This window comes from Orycteropus afer, unplaced genomic scaffold (assembly GCF_000298275.1).
Source record: "Orycteropus afer afer isolate SDZICR_OR568_19922 unplaced genomic scaffold, OryAfe1.0 scaffold00087, whole genome shotgun sequence".
Taxonomy (NCBI): Eukaryota; Metazoa; Chordata; class Mammalia; order Tubulidentata; family Orycteropodidae; genus Orycteropus; species Orycteropus afer.
In genome coordinates this window covers 5,446,526-5,461,523 of record NW_006921674.1, presented here as the reverse complement: position 1 = coordinate 5,461,523, position 14,998 = coordinate 5,446,526, and positions in this window count along the sequence as shown.

Below are 14,998 nucleotides of genomic sequence, written 5' to 3'. Positions count from 1 at the left end.
CCTTCAAGGCTCAGGGGTCCACGATTATCTTCTGTGTCTGTGTTAATTGGTTTTCCTTTTCTTTGTTGAAGAGGGTCTGTGCAATCCTTCTGCCTAGTCCGCCATCTTGCCGGAACTCTTGATTGGAAGTTTTACAATGATTTAAAAGTTTGAAAAATATTATGTTGACATTCTCTCCCCCCCACACACCTTTTTTTTTTTTTTTTTTTGTTACTAGGATTCCCTGATATTAACATTTGGACATTTCTATGGAAGAGTGATGTGAATTTATAATTCATCATAGTTTTACTAAATTTTGGCATTATGGGAAATGCTAGTTATGCTCTCACCCAGACATTAATCAGTCATGGCTTGTGGCCCATATCGAAACTGCCTCCTGTTTTTGTATGGCCTATAAACTAAAAATAATTTCCACATTTTTGAAAAAAAACAAAAAAACAACATACGCAACAGTGAGCATATGTTTTGATCTCAAAACCTAAAATACCTATGAGCTGATCCTTTACAGAAAACTTTGCTGACTACTGTGCTAAGATAAGTTTCTCATTTAATAAAAGTGCAAAATCTAAGGTCAAGGGAAGTTGGGATTTTGTTTAGGGTTACTCAATCATTGGTGGCAGATGTAGAGCTTGATAGCAACACCAGCCTCCACAGTTTCTGTTCTCCTCTCTAGGGTCTCTTACTTACCTAATAAGGATAATTGCATTTAAAAAGATAATACTAATATTTTACACTTCTGTGACATTTCCTCCTGGAAAGCTTAAAGCACCTTCACTTGTGTTGAAACATTTCTGTCAGTGTAGGAATTGCTTCTGGGGAGTAAATTGGACCACCAGGTAACAGCAGCAATTTAGGTCAACAGGTTATTACGTATTATCTGGATTAATAATGCTTTCAAAGTAAGAAATAGACATACTTAACCTATTTATATGAAGCAATAAAGTACTTATTAAAAGAATCATCTCACATTTTTAGACTCCCAACTGAATTACGAAATACCCAGACTTACGGATTTAGTCCTTCGGTGTTAATCTACAGATTTTAGCTTTGTCAGATAATGGTGAAGGTGATGGCGGTGAAGTTTAAAAGACTATTGGAGATATAGCCAAAGTTTTTGCTGAATTTTCATAGAATTATTGTTTTGAATTTCAAAAATTGATTTTTGGAAATCAGTGGAAGGATAAAAATGAGGGTCATTGATACTCCTGGAAGTATACGTAAGCTGCCAGTTTTGAGTTGAAGAAAAAGTTTTGATCCATTTCTTCCAAAAGACTTGGAATGATGCATACTTCAGAAAAAAATGCCCAATAATTTGAGATTTGTCTTTAAAATTAGTTAAATATGCAACTTGTTTCTATAAATTTACAAATAATTGCTAACTTAGTTATATTGCCCAGCATGTTTCCTATTTAACAATATGTTTGCTCTAAGTCCAGTGATTTGTTATCACAGTTAATTTTATTAATTTAAAAAATAAGGCAGATACTTTTTTCTTTCTTTAAATTAAAATCCCAAACTAGATCTATTATCAGCATTACAACTGCTTTGATCAACATGAACCCTTTGCAAATGATGAGAACACAAAAGTGGGACTAATTGAGTGGCATACATCTGACTCCAACTGGATGGGAATTCCCTTAGTGAACTAGCGGTTGTTGTTCCCCAGGGTGTTGTTTAGGTGCTGCTATTATTAATGGTCTCAGATCAGGCAATTATTGATAAGGAACTCTTTAAGTACATGGATTATTAAACATAGCCCAAAGAACTGAAAAATAAATGTAAATTTGAGCACATAAAAAATGTTCTTTGGATTTGATAACATTTCTCAAATCAGTGGCTTGAATTGAGACTTAAGTATTCTCTATAAGTTTATTTATGTGAATATCCTGATATATTATAGAATATAACATTGATGACATATTTTAAGTGTTACAGAATACTTAAAGTTCAATTTGTAAAAGCTATAAACCAAAAAAACCTAAACTATATCTTGTAAATATTTGTTAATATATGATTTTTTTTATTCCCAAACTTAGCAGGAAAAAAAGCAATTGGCAAGGCTTTCCAATTTACTATACAATATTTAATGAGATGCATTACACCAGACACAATATGCTCCAACCTATAGTGTATAAAATTGTAATCAATATTATTTAGACATACATGTTCTGAATTTGCAAAGGGCATGATGACTATGAGAAAAAATCACCACATATGTAATTGAGAAAATTGCTGGATATATTTCATGTCTTGGTCATACTTAGGTTAGAAAGCTATTTGGAGTCTGTGACTTCAGCCACAGACTGTTTATTCTTCACATGATGCTAATCACAGTGATTGTGCTGGTCTCTGTTTTGTCTGGCAAAGCAACCTGTAAGAAGTCAGCTCTGGCTGGGATAGTCAGTGGAACACACATGGCAGAAAAAAAACCACTTAGGATGCCTTTTCCAGGCTCTTTGTTAAGGTTCTCAAATTGTTAGAGATAAAATTTAAATCTCAATGTCTGGGTAACTATTGGTAATTTCCCAGTTTCAGTAATTTGATATTTGGAAAATTTAAAGCAAATGATTATTTTCGTATTGCTTGGACTCCTTTTTATTCTTATTTTTTTTTCCCTTGACATTGCATTTTTAGCTAATTATACTCCTCAAAACTATGGAACACATTTCAAGGAGCTTCATGGTTGAGGCCCTTAGCAGACACTGTTCACCTAATAAACCTAACTCTCTTCAAGGCCTGCCACACAGGTTTTCCTGGTGAAGAAAAGTGTGGCTCTTTAGGGCAGCAACTAGGCTTGGTCTGGTTTGAACCATATACCTAACTCACATTCAACTCTTCGTACTTGATTCAAAATAATATTTTATCTATATTCCAGTCCTGTTTTTGGAATGATATCTTATGAGTTAAAGGAAAGTTTATACTGAGACGGAAGTTTTATTAGCTCTAAGCCAATTTTATAGCAATAAAAGCCCAGGCAAAACAAGCTCCTATCTCTGTAGTCATGCAATGAGCCACTTTGTAGGGAAAACTACAATTCAGCATCAGTCACAAAAGCCTAACATGCCCCTTTTGGGTACTATTGTTTCCTGAAATTGTAGTCAGAAGACACAGTGGAGTAAGGGACACATTTAGTTAGAATTGAATACTTAATACTCTTTATTTAAGCATTATAATTTTCAGCCAAATGGGTATTTTAGAAACTGTTAACAACCCAATTGAGCTGAAGATGATCTTAAACTTTTAAGAGTAGTACCATGATTCTCATTTGAATGATGGGAACTGCATATATTGCCTTATCATTAAAGACTTATACATCTGTGGTGTTACTCAAAGCACTGATAGTATATAACACACCATATTTCCAAAATGCTTTAACTCTGTATTTCTCTAATTCTAGTCATGCAATACCTTTATTGTAGTAATGCTTAGAAAGCCACTCCTCAGAAGGAAGATGAGGCAATCTACTTCTGTAGTGATACTGCCTTGGAAACCCAAGGAGGGGTCGCTATGAGTTGGGTCCGATTCAACAGCACATAACAACAACAACAACAACAACAACAACATACATTTTACACTTCCATTATTGCCACAATGTAAATAATCTACTGTAGAATGGTGACCTAGCTTTTCCCATTGATTTTCTATCCAGCATGATACTGTGATTATGTATTACTTGGTGTTTCTCCTTATTATTCCCTAGGATGTTAAGTGTACTATTTTAAAGCATTTAATTCTATGGTGTGAACCTTAATCCCATTGCAGAGCACTTGCCTATGTGTCACGTTGTCACAATTCAGTCCCTAGTGTAAGACTAGGGGAATAGTTGTTTTTATTTAAGAAAGTAACTGCATGATGAATTCATCATAAATTGGAAAAACAGGTCTTTATTCATTCATTGAGCAGACCACATATATTTCCATAAGATGTAGTGCCGTGTTGGCCGAGGCTCTGTTCTAACAACTATCTATAGTAAAGTGGTAGGAGAATAACTGAACTCTTCTCTAACCAATAAAATTCAGAAGTGGCACATTTTAACTTGGTTTGCAATATTTTTTTCCAATATTTTCTTAAAGCTTCATGTATGGAAAATGTCTTTGTTTTCACTCCATTTTGCATTTTGCCAAGAAAAAGTGACAAAACAGTACTTATCATCTTCCTTCAAAACATATGGCATGTGCCCACGGAATATTAAATGATCTTTTACAATGACAACAAATGTTGTGATATTTCATCCGAAACTCCCAGAATGTAAGGTTTGTTGAAGCAGTCAGGAAAAGCAAAAAGATGTTCAGGAGGATTGGTTTGCTGCTAAGCTACTGATGAAAATATAGGCTATTGTAAATCTGAAGGAGTGATGTGTGTATATATAAGTATAATTGGATGTGGTAAAAAACATATTATTTGAACATGAGTATCTTAAGTAAGATTCTGCAGCCAGCTCTGGGTTGACAGAGGTAAGAATTGTATATGAGCAGTTTGTTTTACGTTTTTTTTTCCTATTGACTCTCACTGTAGGTGCAACAATTTTTAAATGATCCCTGGTTACTGAGAGCACACTTCCCACTGTTTTTGCTCACAAACGTCTATTAAAGGGAGGAGGAGGAGTGTTTCCTTTGATGAAGCTGGGAGAAGGACCTGGGTATAAGTGACTTAGGCATTCCTTCCTCTCTCCTTAAAATCAGCGTGTCCCAGCGTGAGTGTGTTCTGCTCTGTCCTTGTTCAAGCACCCCTTGTTCAAGTCCAGGCCAGACTTCTGGAGGTGGCTCTACAGTCAACCCCTTCTCTCCATCTCCATTATGGTTGCTCAGCATGTTTTCCATCAACTGGAATAAGAACAGCAATCTACTCTGCAGACCCACGTTCTTCCTTAAATGAGTATTCCCAAGGTTTAGACCTGGGGAGAGAAGTGAAACTGGAAGAAAGCTCGATTTTAGGCACAGGTTAAGCCATATTTTTGTATACCTTATGAGTTATCATCAACAATAAAACTGCCATTTCAATCTCTGTCCATTCTTATTCTAGGTTCATCTCTTGGTAGACTCAGTACTCAGAGGGAAAACGGGCACTAATTACTATTTATCACCTCTTATGACCACAACATTCATCAAAAGGATTAAATGTTATTTGGTACTCAAATTCATATAAGCATCTAGCTCCACAATTGCTATTAATAACAGAGCCCTATGTGTTTGAGGTCAGTGTGGCTGGAGTGGTGAGTGTTGGGATATTGAGGGATAATAAATAGTAATCTTCATTTTCCCTGAGTTCAAGTCAATCAGAAGTAGAGAATATGACCAGAAAGGTATTGGGTAGCAAGATGTGCTTTGTAGGCGTTACAAGGATTTTGACTTTTCCTGTGAAAGAAATTTGGAAGATTTGAGAAAGGAATAAGTTATGACTTAATATTTAATAGGAGTTTCCAGGCCGTCGTATTGAGAATAGATATTTTGGGGGAAAGAGGGGAAAGAGGGTGACAAGTTAGGAGGCTGGAGTTCTTATTGAGTTGTGAAATAATGGTGACTAGATTAGATGACAGCAGTGGAGGTGGAGAAATGGATATAAAGAGTTGAGTCTAAAGGGTTTGGTGATGGATTAGGTGTAAAGTATAAGATAAAGGGAACAGTTAAGAATGACAGCAAGGTTTTGGCCTATAGGGAAGGACAGATTTTCTTTTTCTGAGAAGAAAAAATGGTGAGCAAAACATATTTGGAAGGGATAAGATTGGGAATTTAGTTTCAAATATCTTAAATTTGGAGTATGTCTTAGAAATCTAAGAGAACATATTGAGTGGTCAGTTGGATGTATGAGTCTGGAGTTTAGAGGAGACATCAAGGCCAGAGATATGAATTTGTAAGTTGTCAACCTAGAGTGGGTATTGAAAACCAAGAGTGTATCCTGTCACAGAATGCTCTCAACACTTGTAAGAAGAGGCTTTCCAAATTTCTTTGAAAGATGAGATTTTCTTCTAAGTCAAGTTTTCAGATTTCATAAATGTTAAAAATTTTAAAGGGAACTATTGAATGCGGAATATTTTCCTGCTGAAAGGTGGCTTTAAATGATACAAAGCACTCTTCATTTTCATATGTACCTTCACTTCTGCAAGTAAAATGGAAAGATTCAGAGAATCTGGAATTCAGAATCAAGCAGATACCAGCTTACACCATCAACTCTTTGCACATTCACATCTTTGCAACTCTTTCGTACTTTTATGTCTTTGTTGCTATGTGACTATGTTATAGACTGGTTTGTAGCCAAGATCAGAGGTCTCACATGTTCAATGGTCAAAGGAAAAAATGACTAGTGTACTTAATACTTAAACTTACTCAACTTTTATAATTCATTTATTTATTGCACAGGAACCAAAACACCAAACCCATCGCCATTAAGTTGATTCTGACTCAGTGATCTTATAGAACAAAGTAGAACTGCCCTCTAGGATTTCCAAGGCTGTAAATCTTTATGGAAGCATATTGCCCCATTTTCCTCCTAGAAGCAAAATGTCTTAACCAGTGTGCTACCAGAGCTCCTTTATTGCATAGAAGTAGTTCTTAATTGGTAAACTACAGGTCTGAAAGTGTTAATTCATTCTTCCAAACAGCCTAATGTAAACTGTTTTCAGTTACCTAGTGCTGCTCTGACAAGAATATACCCACAAATGGAACGGCTTGAACAAATAGGAATTTATTCTCTTACAGTTGGGAGGCTTTAAGTTCAAGTTCAAAGTGCTAGACTTTAGGGGCTGGGTGAAAGCATCTCAGCCTTAGGCCTCATTTCTGCCTCCTGCTCCCAGCCCACTGGAGCTGGAGGTTTTTCTTAGACAGCTGCTGGCTCCTGAGGCTGACAAACCCAAGGTTGACAAGTAAAAAGGCACAGCCCCCATATTACCAAACCACATGGCAGGCCATTAATTCAAGTCCTTTGAAAGTCTCAAGCTCAGCAGAGCATGGCAAGCTGCTGAACAATGACACAGCTATGTGCAGGGTTCAAGCGTACCATAAGCTAGAGACCATTCCCCAAGGCTTCTTCTTATATATAAGAAGCAGACCACATTCCTAAGGCAGCTACTCAGCTGCTCACAGTAGATTCCACCATGGAGTTGATTACCAGTCTCATCATGGGGAATACTATATCCAGCTGCCCGGCCACTCAACCAGGCCCAGCCAAGTTGACACACAAACTTAACTACCAAAATTCCACCCCTTATCAACCTGGCACCTGTACAGATAGATCTTCAGTGGGTGGCATCTGTACAGATCTTCTTAACTGGGTGGCTCCAGTCGCCTAGTTTCTGAGTGGTGATCTCACCCCCTTGTCCTGGCAGGCTCCGTTCCTCTTCCTCTTGGGTATGGCAGCCCTGCTCTCTCTCTTGGGCAACAGCTATCACTCCATCCCACTGACTCACATGAACGAGCAACCCCACACTCCAGAACCAAGTTGGTGAAAGTCTAACTCTTTGAAACCTACGGGGCTATGATGGTTCCAACCACAGAGGCCATGGTCCTACCCTTTGAGGCTGAGGCAGCTCTGCTTCCTGTTTCCTTGGTCTCTCCACTTCTGCCAATTAATGCCAAAGGCAACCCACTCCGCCGGAAATCTTCCTGCTCAAAAAGCACTCAGCTTTCTTGCTCTGTGGGCTGGCCAACCTGCTACTCCATTTCATGTCAGTCTCTTCTACCATTAAACGCCTGAAGGGAACTCACTCTATCAGGAACCAAATGGCATCCAGCTTTCTCCTCTGTGGGCTGGTAAGGCTATTGCTGTCTCATGTCTGTGGGCTTTGCTACTGTCATCTTTCATGCTGGTCTCTCTGCTCTGCTCCAGCCATTTCTCGTGTCGGGTCTTGGGTCAAGGACACACTCCACTCCTGTTTCCACATTTTAGGTATCTGTCAGAGCAGTATCCCACTCTCAGTACCATATTGTGTTAGGCTGGGTTCTCTAGAGAATCAAAACCAGTAGCGCTTATTTATATAAAGAGAGAGAAAAATTTATCTTAGGTAAATGGCTCATACACTTATAGAAGCTGGCAAGTCCCAAGTTCTTGGATCAAACATCAAGCTGGAGGCTTTTCCCGACTCACACAGCTGTAGGGGCTGACAAGATTAAGGTTGGCAGGCAGTATACCAGCTGTTGACTCCAACAAATGACAAATCCAAGATCACCAGGCTGAAAGGTGGATTGTTTGCTCATGGACAGTTGTAGGCAGCACAACAGGACCACGATCCATAGAAGAGTGTCTCTGTTCCCAGGATGTCCATAAATATATTGGAAGCAGGCCACACCCCTAGGGAAACTCCTTTTCAATAGATTGGCTGCTCAACACATATACATCTGATCTCATCATGGGAATAATCCACATAACAATTGCTTAAACCACTCAGAATTGTCATCCAGCCAAGTTGACACACAGCTCCAACTATCACATAGTCCTGAAAAGGTTCCAGGGAGAATCTCTACAAGACCTTCTGAGTCAGAAAACTAAGTAAAGAAGAGAGTGCTAAACAGCAATTATAATAAATACTCTTTTGCATTTTTGTATGTTGTTGTTATTTGTTGCCATGGAGTCACCTCTGATTCCTGGTGACCCCATGTGTTACAGAGTAGAACTGCTCCATAGGGTTTTCTTGGCAGTAATCTTTATGGGAATAGGTCACCGGGCCTTTCTTGCATGGCACCCCATGGGTGGGTTTGAATTACCAACCTTTAACTTAGTAGTCAACCACAAACCATTTATGCCACTCAGACACCTTGTACCACAATAGATGGAGTGAAATAACCTCCTTTAGAACACTCAGAAATATGGTTACAGAGAAGGAAGAACAGTCAGATTTCTGCCTGTGTGGCTGTGTGGTCAGGTCCTCAGAGAAAGGCCTCCAATGTCGACAACCAGTTGTAACAGTCAAGCTGACTGCCGCTCCAGTGATTTACCTCCTTGGCACAAGCTCATATGATATTACTTGTAAAAACGTGGCCTCAATTCAAACCCTTAGAAATACTGCTGGAGTTTCCAAGTCCCTATCAAAAGAGATCACTATTTTTTTTTCTTTTCTCTTTAAATGCATTGTACAAGATTCTATCAAACCTAATTTAATTTTCCTTGGAGAAATTGTCCTTAAAGACAGCCATGAAAGTATTCCCTGTTACAATGCCTGTATTCTCTCACAGAATTCTGAGAATGGCAAACAGAAATATGAATGTAAAATTTATACTTCAGCACTTGGCTTGGATTGGAGGCCAACTGGCAATAGCTTAAAAGGTGATGAGCAGCACTACTGCGAAAGTGGACCTGGGGCATGGTTTCGGGGGTGCTTCTGACTTTCCTCTTCATATAATATAGACACAGACACTGGAGCCATTTTCTCTTCCTCTGTTATGTTGAGCACCTCCTCTGTGTATGGTGTTTGTTCTGAGCTGGATGGGAGAACTGAGGTCTGGGGAGATGGGTCTAGAAACCAAGAGAATACTGAGCATGAATCTTGGTAAAAGATTTTGCCTTACTACCCAGTTTTTCACCATGCACATGTGCACTCTTTGAGTGCCTATCACTGGCAAGCTGGAGATCTGTTCCTTCGGAGAACACAATCTGGGAACAACTTTTCTCATTTACATAGAGTACAATAGAGGGAATACTAATTAAACTGCTACATAACCCTCTATCTTGATAGTCTCTGCTTCCATCAGGTAGGGAGACAGAAGGAAGAAAGGAAGGGTGCTGAGGCAGGAGGCTGTCTAAGATTCCTTCTAGTTCTTACAATTTTGACTTTGAGTAGATTTAGGGAGAAATTTTTAGTTGCCTCACTTACATCTTTATATCGTTAAATTAAAATAGTTTAGTCTGGAGGTGGATACCTTGTGTTTTGGGTCCCACATTAAAGTTAAAGGATACTAATTCTAATGCCCACAGAATTCCATTTTCTAAATAACCTGCTGAGGAGTTGTACAACAATAGAAGAAGACTTCAGCTTTACAATCCCATGCCTTGCATCTTGTCACCAATGTTAGGAAGTATTTGATTAAATTCTCCTTAATGGACCATGAAGATGCCCTCAGGTCCTCTGGGGTAACGCTATGAACAGAGTTTTTGGAAACTGCCACCAAGTGAAAAAGAGGTTGATCCGATTTCCAGAAAGCATTCATTGGCTCTCCCCAGACCCACATAAGTTTGTTAAATTGGGAACGCTCAGCAGGTGGTGTGTCTGAATTCTTTTTTTTCCCCCCTTTTCCTTGCTTTTTTATTTTGTGTTTGATTCTTGCTGCTCTTGCCAAGGTGTGATGCTTTGAAAACTGACACAAAGACAACTGAAACTGCTTGGTGAAATCTCTAGTCACAAAACAGAGTGCTGCTTCCCTTTAAGTGAGTGAAAGGTTAGCCCTCGTGAGGTGGTAATTGCTTTCTAAGCGATCCCTCCCCATCTCAATGAAGGAGATTTTAGTAAACCACCCTGGAGTCTGGGACCCAAGCTACCGAACAGCCCTTGCCTACTTTTAGTAAAATAGGAACCTCCAGAAAAAACAAAATATTTGAAGATTGAACACAAGTTATTTGCACTTGCCTCTTTGTAGAAAGAGAATACACACTAGCCTTGACACAGTGAGTGTTTACTTACATTCCTATCTGCAATTTCTTCCCCCTCTGGGAGCCTAGCCCAAGGTCACCTTTAACACATAGCACATGGAGCATCTGACATCCTCTCAGTTCTAACTCACAACTAAATTCCAGGGGCGCTTTGCTCACTAGCATCCTACTTTGGGGCTGTGTGCTTTCAGCTTTTCATATTTTCCAGTTGAGGATCTTTACCTTTTGCTTTTGTGCAACTCACTCAATCTCATCTGCGTATTTATCTGCTTCTTCATCCCCATTTATGAGCCTTAATGCAGTTCAGCTCTTAGAAAGGAAATGACCTGCTTACATGTATTGGTCCAACATTCAAATTCAATTAAGGTCAAACTTCTTTGAGGACCCTTCGATTTATTTAATCCGCTCTCACCAGCACAGTCATTTTCTTGGAAGTCTTCACCAGCCTGGAACACTGTCTCTTCATGTTCTTTCCCTGAATCCCAACACCCCATCAGTGCACATCTCACATTTGTAGCTCTGAGAGAGTCTTGATTGTGATGATTACACCTCTTGTCTTTCTCTCCTGGATGTTGCATAATACCTGGCAATAAATGTTTCTTGAATAGATAAAATTGTAGGATATCTTTACATAATGTTTTAGACATTTAATAAGAGGGGAGGAGATGGGATCAGGACTAGGCTTCTCCAACAAGATGGTGACTAAACACAATTAGAGATGAGAGAAGTGACTTCTTCCCTGGTTTTCTCTTGTCCATCTTCTACTTTGTCACTACAAATGTCACCCTGGGTTGTCATTGGGGCTGAAGTGAGGGGGGAAGAGGGAGAAAGACAGGGAAATCTCAAGGGAAGGTAGAGGGGAAGGGGATTTCTGGAGGCAGCTACTCAAGGTGTATGGAAGGTCCAAAAAAAAAACCCCGTAAAACAAACAACAACAACAACAAAAAACAGCTCACTGTCGTTTCCAGCTCATAGCAACTCCCATTGGGTTTCTGAGGCTATAAATAAAGTAGATAGCCCTAAGACAGCTGGTGGATTTGAATTGCTGACCTTCCAGTTAGCGTCAAGTGCCTTAGCAACTACACCACCAGAGGAGCTACTTGCTGATGAAGTGGGCACAGATGGGAGGCTCTAACTAAGCTACAGTTGATTCATCCTTCACTCCTTTCTCACAAACTCTGCTGTGTATGAGATTATCTCCACCTTTCTGGTCATGTGTTTCCTTCCAACAAAGCCCTACCAGTTACCCTAAGCTAGGATAGATCTGGGATATACACAATCTTTGACAACATCCCTTTTGGGGAGATTTCAGTATTCTCCAAGTATTAACATTCTTAGGCTTTCTGAGCCTGGGAATTTTCCTAATCCAATACAAACTGATGGGTGGTCCTTAGTAGCCCCACCCCTTTGGACTCACTGGGTTTCAGCAAATCTTATGGGTGGTGCTAGAAGAGAGGACAATGAAATTGTACTATTACCTCCTGGAGTTTGAACTTTTCATAGGAAAGAGAAAGAAGTCATTGATTGTTAAATCTTGCGGTCACTTGAGCATTTGTTTTATGCATTTGTACATTATATGCATTTACTTAAAACACAATTAAAAAAAAGGAAAACTACAACATGGTTCAGAATTGAAAAAAAAACGCATTTCATGTTTATAAATGTTAAATTAAAAAATTGAATGAACCTTTCAAAGTAATTTTTTATTTGAATTCTACATCCTTATGTATTATGTAACAATTAGTAATGATGTGATGGATAATTTTCTTTGGAACAGTTCCTGATTCCATTACTCAACTACTTGATCGACCAGTAATTATGAATCATATCTTTAATTAGCTGCTGCTCTTCAGAAACATATGAAAGCCAAGGGCATAAAGTAATTGGCATAAAAGTTTTCCTAATTAATTTATCTGTCCGTGTAAGTAACCAGGGCTAGAGTCTGGGGATCATTTATAACTCCAGGAAGGCCAGCCCTAAAACTCACTGTCGAAAGAGATTTATATTTGTGAATTATAAAAAGACAACAAGCCACAAAATTGCATTATCCCCCAACTCTAACAATGTAGCCCATAATGTGCTGTTCAGAGATGAGTAAAAACTTCCTATTGATCCAATTCATTTTCATCATATCCTCCAGTGAATCCTTCAAATCTCTCTTGCCTTTTCCTCATTCAACATTGTAACAGTAATCAAGCACATTAAGCAATTCATTAAACAACAACCCGGCTGACCACAGGGAGTACTGCAGCTCACATTCATTAGGCAGCCAATAACTTTATTTAAGTAGCAAAGGGCTTGGGAGTAAAAACCAACTCCTTTGTCTCTCTGTAAGGAAATACACATTTCAGCAGTGATCAAGACGCATGTTCTCTGGTCCACAAGGTACTTTCAAAAGAGGACCTGTCTCTGCATAAAGCAAAATTAGGGTAGGGTTGAAGTGTCCTGATTATGTTCTTTTCCTTGCAAAAAGGCTATCCAAGACTTAGCTCACAGCTAAGCAGGGATACAGGAGATTGATGTTGAGTATGGAATGGAATATTCAAATATTGATATTTGGGTGCCAGATTATCAGATCTGACTTTAAAAATGCTAAATGACATGAGAGCTAGCACGTTGTGTGGCTTCAGAGAACCTTGGCTTTCGGAGGTTAATAAAAGTGATGGATGTATTTTCCTTCTTGACAACAAAAGGAGAACTGAAATAACAAAAGCAGGCTGCACAAATTATTTCTTCAGACAATAATTAGATGCATCCTAGAAAAGTGTACACGTCCCTCTGAGGTCCGAGGGAGTCCTGAGGAGACGGTAGAGGAGGAGGTGGTGACTGTAGAAGTGTCACTGAGATTATGCTTTTCAGAGAAAATGCGCCTTGCTCAGTGCCTCTTGAGGTTTGGATTTCTTGCACTGCTGTCCTTGGGCCCTTTCCTTTAGCTGGTAAACTTTTTCTTTATGAAACATTTTGATAACGGTGTTATAAATAACACCATCCATGATTGGACAAAACTATGTTTAGAAGGGACCAAATGAAATCCCTTTCACGAAGTGCAATTTTATCACCTTATGAGTCTCTAGAGGAAACAGGTAAGAGAGTGGCATTTCTAAGACACTTTCTTCCCTAACTCTAAATAGTGGATTTTGCAAGGGTTAATTCTCATTTGATAAGTTTTCCTCTTAATTCACTAAAATGCTTTTCTTCTAAGTCTTTACTCTCATGGGTAATGTGTTGACATGATTCTTTCTAGCCCGTATCTATTGATGAAGCTACGGTCACCAGTAAGTAAAATAAAATTTTCCCGGTCTTAGATGCCACCGTGCAACTCAGCTAATATAAAAAGCACGCAGTACAGAAGGACTGATGGTTCCTCCCTCTAGCTTTCCATGTGGGAAACCTGGGTTCAGAATGCCGTTCATATCTATGTGTGGGTCATTACTGTGATCCTTCTCTGAGCTTCTGAGAAGGGGGATTAAATGTGAGGAATGACATGGAGCAAGACCCTGGGTCCGAGCAGAAGGAAGGAAGGTCTTAAGGCCATGATTTGCAGAAGAGTGTTCATAAACCACCAAAGTGATACTTCCAGTAAATAAAAAACCAAACCAAACTCACTGCCATTGAGTCAGATCCAACTCATAGGGATCCGTCCTTGGGTTTCTGAGGTGATATCTCTACAGAAGTAGATTGCCCAATCTTCCTTCCAAGGAGTGGCTGGTGGGCTTGAACAGCCCACCTTCTGGTTAACAGTCAAATGCCTTAGGCACTTGACTCCTTCCAGTAAATAGTAAGGACTTAAAAAATCATCACCTTTAGAGAAAGGACTTCAAGAGAAAATTAACACACCCAAATTTCAATGTCATAGATTATCAATAAAGTCAATTTTGTGTTCTTAAAATATTCACTTCATATATATTTTGAAACTATTGGGATTGTGCATTTTAGTCAAATGAGCATAAACATTTCAGTTTTGAACAAATTGTTGTGCCTCATCAATTGTACCACTAATGCTGCTATATTCAGTCTGCGGCTGACAGCAAAGAAGGGGAGGGCAAGGTGTAGAGCATTCAAACCAGCATTGGTGAGGACATAGAAATCAGAGAGAAATGTGGCTTTGCCCTGAGATTTAAATCCCCTTTAACCATGAACTGTTGTGGTTGAATTCATTTTTAATGCTACTATGCTTAATATAGTCATATTCTCTCTCTGGGTATTTCCATAGTGCTATGTTACTTTCTTGACTTAATGTTTAGAAATGTTGCAGATATCCATTCAAGAGTTTCACTTAATTAAAATATACAGGGATAGTCAAAAGTTCTTTTAAAGGAAAGATTTTTTTTAAAAATCTATCTTTGGTGACATTTGGCCTTCATATCTTTTAATAGTGGAAAAAAACTAACATGTTTTTCAAATATTGTCTGGATGCGCAGTA